The 7,500-nt window shown below is 35.6% G+C and overlaps 1 long non-coding RNA gene across 1 annotated transcript in view; it reads right to left on the bottom strand.

Annotated features, from left to right (window-relative positions):
- The window catches only part of LOC118761155, a 16,401-nt gene that overhangs the window by 2,607 nt on the left and 6,294 nt on the right, over positions 1–7,500 (bottom strand). Inside the window, exon 2 of the long non-coding RNA XR_004997178.1 lies at positions 5,152–5,222. This is a non-coding gene — a long non-coding RNA (uncharacterized LOC118761155). The remainder of the gene's footprint in view (positions 1–5,151; positions 5,223–7,500) is intronic.

Consider the following 7,500-nt stretch of genomic DNA (forward strand, 5'->3'; position numbering starts at 1 on the left):
ATATATGCGTGTGTGTGTGTGTGTGAGTGCATTCAACTACATGTACTTATCATGCTATTAATGGTTACCGTGCATGAGTACGTTCATCAGGTGTCCATCAGGTGATGGACGCCTGATGAACGTACGCATGTACGGGAAACTATTAGTAATATATACATATATATATGTATGTATGCATGTATGTTTGTATGTATGTATGCATGCATGTATGTATATATGCATGCATGTATGTATGTATGTATGTATGAATGCATGTATGTATGTATAATTGCATGCATGTATGTATGTATGTATGTATGTATGTATGAATGCATGTATGTATGTATGTATGTATGAATGTATGTATGTATGGATGGATGTATGTATGCATGCATGCATGTATGTATGTATGAATGTATGTATGTATGTATGTATGTATGAATGTATGTATGTATGTATGTATGCATGCATGTATGTATGTATGTATGTATGAATGTATGTATGTTCTATGTATGTATGTATGTATGTATGTATGAATGTATGTATGTATGCATGCATGAATGTATGTATGTATGCATGTATGAATGTATGTATGAATGTATGTATGATGAATGTATGTATGTATGAATGTATGTATGAATGTATGCATGCATGTATGTATGTATGAATGTATGTATGCATGTATGTATGCATGCATGTATGTATGTATGTATGTTGTATGTATGTATATATTTACGTACGTATGTATGTATGAATGTATGTATGTATGTATGTATGTATGTTGTATGTATGTATGTATGTATTTACGTACGTATGTATGTATGTATGAATGTATGTATGTATGTATGAATGTATGTATGTATGTATGTATGTATATACGTTCTATGTATGTATGTATGAATGTATGTGTGTATGTATGTATGTATGTATGTATGTATGTATGTATGCATGCATGCATGCATGTATGTATGTATGTATGTCTGACTGGTTTCTTTCAGTTTCCATGTACTAAATTCACCCATAAGGTTTTGGTTCGCCAGGGGTACACAACTTGATCATACCAGTCGTTCCCTACGTACTTTTCACCGTTGTGGTCATTTGCAAGCCTGGATGATGATACTCTATGTGGAGCTGCAGTAAACTTAGCAGTAAATATTGTACATCTAGCTTTACAATGTCTGTGTGTCTGTGCATGTCCGTGCGTATAGGTATATCTATATTTACATATAAACGATATGTGTATTAGTGTATGTGTTTGGCAACATATTCTTTATGTGCATACTCAGTAGAATAGACACATATATAAATATACACACGCTTACATACAAACACGCGTACCTGTGCGCACAAACACAAACACACTCACAACCATACACATATACATAAATACACGCTACACACACACACAAACACACACACACACACATATATTTATATATATACATACAACATACGCACACAAACACACAAACGCCTATATATATATATATATATATACATACATACATAATATACATACATACATACATACATACATACATACATAAATATATATATATATATATATATATATATATTTATATATACATACATGCACATATATGTTTGTGTGTGTGTGTGAGTGTGTGTGTGTGTGTGTGTGTGTGTGTGTGTGTGTGTGTGTGTGTGTGTGTGTGTGTGTGTCTTCGTCGTGTTGAAACTTTCTGATGCTTCAGATAAACAAAAATGGCGCTTATAAAACGCCATTGTCAGTGACGTCGGCAAACAATTACATTTTGTGTGAAAGGAATTGTGTCTGGCGGTAGTTGCTTAGGATGACCTTCAATGGAGTTTTCTCAAGATCGGCCTCTGGACATGTGTGACATCATAGTCAATTGTCTTTGAAAAGTGGACACCTGAAGGTTTTCTTGTTGGTTAAACGCTGTTGCGAGATTGTCTGTGAATGAATGTGTGTGTGTTCGTGTGAGAATGTGTGTGTGTAGATATGTGTATTTTAGCGTGAATATGTGTATATGCATGTCTGCATGCTTGTGTGAATGTATCGGTGAACGAGTGTATATGTATATATATGTGTGTGTGTGTGTGTGTGAGAATGTGTGTGTGTAGATATGTGTAGTTTAGCGTGAATATGTATATACGCATGTGTGCATGCTTGTGTGAATGTGTCGGTGAACGAGTGTATATATATGTGTGTGTGTGTGTGTGAGAATGTGTGTGTGTAGATATGTGTAGTTTAGCGTGAATATGTGTATATGCATGTGTGCATGCTTGTGTGAATGTGTCGGTGAACGAGTGTATATATATGTGTGTGTGTGTGTGTGAGAATGTTTGTGTGTAGATATGTGTATTTTAGCGTGAATATGTGTATACGCATGTGTGCATGCTTGTGTGAATGTGTCGGTGAACGAGTGTATATATATATATATGTGTGTGTGTGTGTGTGTGTGTGTGTGCCTGTGTGGTTGGATCAAAATATGTTTGTGTTGACATGCCCCTGAATGTGTGTGTGTGTGTGTGAATATGTACGTTTGAGTGAATGTACCAGTGAATGTGTGTGCGTATGTTTGTGTGTGTATCTGTGTTTATGTATATGCATTATTTGCGTATTTGTGTGAGCGTGTGTGTGAGCGTGTGTGTATGAATTAATGCGTGTGTTTTTCTGCATGTGAATGTGTGTGTTTGCGTATGTATCTGTGAGCGAGAATGTATGCATGTGTGTCTGTATGTGTGAGCGTGTGTGCGAATATTTATGTGTATGTGTGTTTGTCTGTGAGGGGGTATATGTAAGTATATCTATGTGTGATTGTGTGTGTGTGTGTGTGTGTGTGTGATTGTGTGTGTGTGATTGTGTGTGTGTGATTGTGTGTGTGTTGTGTGATTGTGTGTGTGTATTGTGTGTGCGTGTGTAGTGTGATTGGTGTGTTGTGTGTGTGTGTGTGATTGTGTGTGTGTGATTGTGTGTATGTGATTGTGTGTGTGTGATTGTGTGTGTGTGTGTGTGTGGTGTGATTGTGGTGTGTGATTGTTGTGGGTGTGTGTGTGTGTGTGTGATTGTGTGTGTGTGATTGTGTGTGTGTGTGTGTGTGATTGTGTGTGTGTGATTGTGTGTGTGTGATTGTGTGTGTGTGTGTATGATAGTGTGTGTGTGTGTGTGTGTGTGTGTGTGTGTGGTTTGAACGTTGGCTGGCAGTCATGGCTGCGTTCAAAAGTGCGTTGAAACTTGCTTTATATCTTTTAATATGGCTTCCAGAATTTCTGTTTAGCGATGACACACCTGAATATAACATAGCAGATCCGATTGTTGTTTTTATTAATATTGCTGTTACTGGTGTTGTTATTGTTGTTGTTGTGACCAAAGACGTGGCCATCGACTACTTTTTAATTAATCATAGTGTAAACTAAGGCTACATTATCCAATGTGTCCATCTTCCCTTATTTCAGACAGTAAGATATTATTTGACATCGATTTCGTTGCCATTTCTAGCTAATTGGTTGACCACCTAAAGGCTCTGTCATCCGCTTATAGTCATCAATCTTCTTGTTGCTGTTGCAGTTTTTATTTTTTTAAGTCAAGCCAGCAAGACCAAAGAAATCCTAGCCATGGTCATCGCTAAGTTTTTATTTGTAATAATATATATAGGACTACACTACTTACATTTGACGGATATTTGTCCTCATCTTGTTTGTTGTTAATACAACGTTTCGGCTGATATACCCTCCAGCCTTTTTCAGGTGTCTTGGGAAATTTCGAACCTGGGTTCTCATTCCTAAGGGTATATCATCATCATCATCATCATCATCATCATTTAGTGTCTGCTTTCCATGCTAGCATGGGTAGGACGGTTCAACTGGGGTCTGGAAAGCCAGAAGGCTGCACCAGGCTCAGTCTGATCTGGTAATGTTTCTAAGGCTGGATGCCCTTCCTAACGCCAACCACTCCGTGAGTGTAGTGGGTGCTTTTTACATGCCACCGGCACAGGTGCCAGACGAGGCTGGCAAATGGCCATGATCAGATGGTGCTTTTTACGTGCCACCAGCACGGGGGCCAGGCGAGGCTGGCAACGGCCACGATCGGATGGTGCTTTTTATGTGCCACTGGCACGGAGGCCCGTCGGATCTAAAAGCTAATTCCAAGAGTAAATTTAAAAGCATTCCAGGCTGAATCCAGACCTGCAATCCTGAAATTCTGGATTCCTATGTTTTCATTACTGCGATTGTTTTTGGCAATTATTTTTTACATGCTTTTTGCAACGAATATGATCACCATTGGGATATGACTCATGACTCTGGAGGAAACAAGTGCCACAAATTCTCCAAAACAAGTCAGAGATCTATACAGTTCTATATTTAAGAGATGAGGAATTATGTGCACTATTTACATTATTTACATTTGACAGATATTTGTCCTCATCTTGTTTGTTGTTAACACAACGTTTCGGCTGATATACCCTCCAGCCTTCTTCAGATGTCATGGGGAAATTTCGAACAGATGCAGACACACAGATGCAGACGCACAGAGAGTATTTGTGTGTGAATGTGTCTGTGAATGAATTATGCGTGTGTGTGTGTGTTTGTATCTGTGTCTGTATGTGTATATGTGTGTGAGTGTGTGTACGTTTGTGTGAATATGGCTATGAATGTGTACCTGTGTGTGTGTGTACCTGTGTGCGTATTTGCGTGTGCGTGTGTGTGTGTACCTGTGTGCGTATTTGCGTGTGCGTGTGTGTGTGTGTTTGTGTGTGCCTGTGTGTCTGTGTCTGTGTGTGTATGTGTGTTTGTGTGTGTGTGTGTGCGTGTTTGACTGAAACTGGGAGTGGTGTGCTGTTTCGTCTCACAGGCCAATGAGAGGATATGCAGCGTTGGACGTTAAAAAAAAACAGACAGAAAGAACTTGCTATCCATGTAATTTAAGAAAAAGCCGACCGTTGCTGGATGGACAGAGAATGCCTAAGTCTGTTTATGATTACATGAACACCTAAAACAACTAGCGATAAGCATGATACACATTATCAATCCATACTCGCTCGCGAGTGACGGCTTCCTGTAGTTCAAATGCTCAAAGCAACAGAATTCATAGGATGATACACACCATTGGCGCTAGGGGCCATTGTAATCTGGTTTAATAAACTGAAAAAAAGAAAAAAATCAAACGAAACACACTCTGGTACTTACCAAAGATTCTTGTTAATGGGTATTACACCATCATTTACGGATGTCAGGCACAGAGCAGCCGATATTGCACCCTGAGAATAACACAAAGAATACAAATATAGAAATGAAATTGAATGTTCGTTAGGTTTTAATGTTAATTTATGCTAAATTATGATGATTTTATTATGATAATTATTACGATCTTTTTTAAATTTGTACCAGCATCTTATACATACATACAAAACAATGGACACTGGTCAATACATAGGAGTCTATTTTGTTCTTTCTAGTACTTATTCTGTCGGTAACCGCTAAGTTACGGGGACGTAAACACACCAGCATCGGTTGTCAAGCGATGTTTGGGGGTACAAACACAGACACACAAACATACACACACACACACACACACACACACACACACACACACATATATATATATATATATATATATATATATATATATATATATATATATATATATATATTATATATATACGACAGGCTTCTTTCAGTTTCCGTCTACCAAATCCACTCACAAGGCTTTGGTAGGCCCGAGGCTATAGTAGAAGACACTAATACTACTATAAATTATATCTACAATAAATTAGTAACATAAAATAGGGTTTTATATATACGGTAAAATTAGCTAAACTTATTATATAAGTAATGTAATTTATGTTTACATTTAATTTTACGCTCATTCAGGGAATTAATCAATATATAATTATTAAATAATATTCCCTTAAATTGATTAGTACACAATAAACAAGAATTACTACCTATGCGATAAGATTTTGCCTTACAAATTATCTCCCAAGTTAATTAATATTTAATACATTTAGTTTTAAGTTCCCAAATATATTTACTGAGGCCTATAGAATTAATTAGATTTCTATTCCTAAAAAAATACGTAGTTTTTATTGGAAAATTACGTATTAATATATATATTTATACTTTCTTATTATATAATATACGTACATTTATTCAATTATTTTATTGTTTATATCTTGGACCTGATGAGCGGCTATATTTAAATTGAATTGATTTTACTGTTATCAGTTTGAAAATATAGCCACGAAACACGTGTAGTCCATTAACTAATTATATACTATTTATTTATTATTTCATTCTTAATTTAGTTCTAGGTAAATGTTTTATATTATCTTTAATTTTTCTCTGTATGGTATGATTTAAGTATATCATTGTTGAATTGCTACATGGTTCTTCTCTGATTTATTTACATATATTACATACTGTGAAATTTGATTTAGTATTACTAAATTGAATTTTACCCAGTAAGTTTGGAATCATATTCCCTAATATTATTATCATCATCATCATCATCATCATTATTATTATTATTATTATTATTATTATTATTATTATTATTATTATTATTATTATCATTATTATTATTATTATTATTATTATTATATATGTATATATATGTATGCATATATATGTATATATATATACATATGTATATATATATATACAAAATGAGAAAATGGGTGAGATATATCTAATCAATCATCAACTATCAGATAATACCGAATCAATACTTTATTATGCATATATATATGTATATATATATATATAATATATATATATATATATATATATATATATAATATATATATAACAGAGAAACGTACATACATTTACGTGCATAGAATTATATTTGACTCTCCAAACGAAATGCATTAACAATAACTACGTTATGAGAAATTATATTTTCCGCAACATGATGTTTTTCTCAGGTAGTAAGTAAAACCATAATTAGATAGAAGTATTGAAATAATTGAAATTTCATCAGTGTGGAATGGCATGGAATTATGGGAAAATAGCAAGAAAAAATAGCGAGTTCAAAACAGGGTACCACGGACAGTGGTATATCACGTTGTGAACGATGGTATCTAGTTTCCTTAAGTTTCTCTTTTGCTTTACATATTGTGCATCTCTTTAAAGCATTTCTCTTCTTGGCAGTGGGGAAGAAGTAGTCATGGAAAATGTCCAAGTCTCTTCACCATTTCATCCGTCAAAAACTCATGGAAGATTACCAATGGCGAACTTCCATTTTCAAGGTTTGCCTTTATGCCAGGCGTACCAGTAAACCCTTACCGTCTGACGGTAAATTGTCTCTCGCTCGCCACACGACATTCTGTTGTCCAGGGCCATTCGCTGCTGCCCGCTTGGACCTTTGATTCACCGGAATATCATCATCGCAATCGGAATCATATGATTCTGAATTAGAAAAATACACACTCTCCGAGTCATCGTCCGAACCAGAAGAAACAACTGGTGAAGTGGTGGAGTTTATTGGAGCTTGGCGCGACGACCGTAAATTCGACGAAACAGGACGCGACGATG

Source organism: Octopus sinensis, unplaced genomic scaffold, assembly GCF_006345805.1.
Source record: "Octopus sinensis unplaced genomic scaffold, ASM634580v1 Contig09736, whole genome shotgun sequence".
Classification (NCBI taxonomy): domain Eukaryota; kingdom Metazoa; phylum Mollusca; class Cephalopoda; order Octopoda; family Octopodidae; genus Octopus; species Octopus sinensis.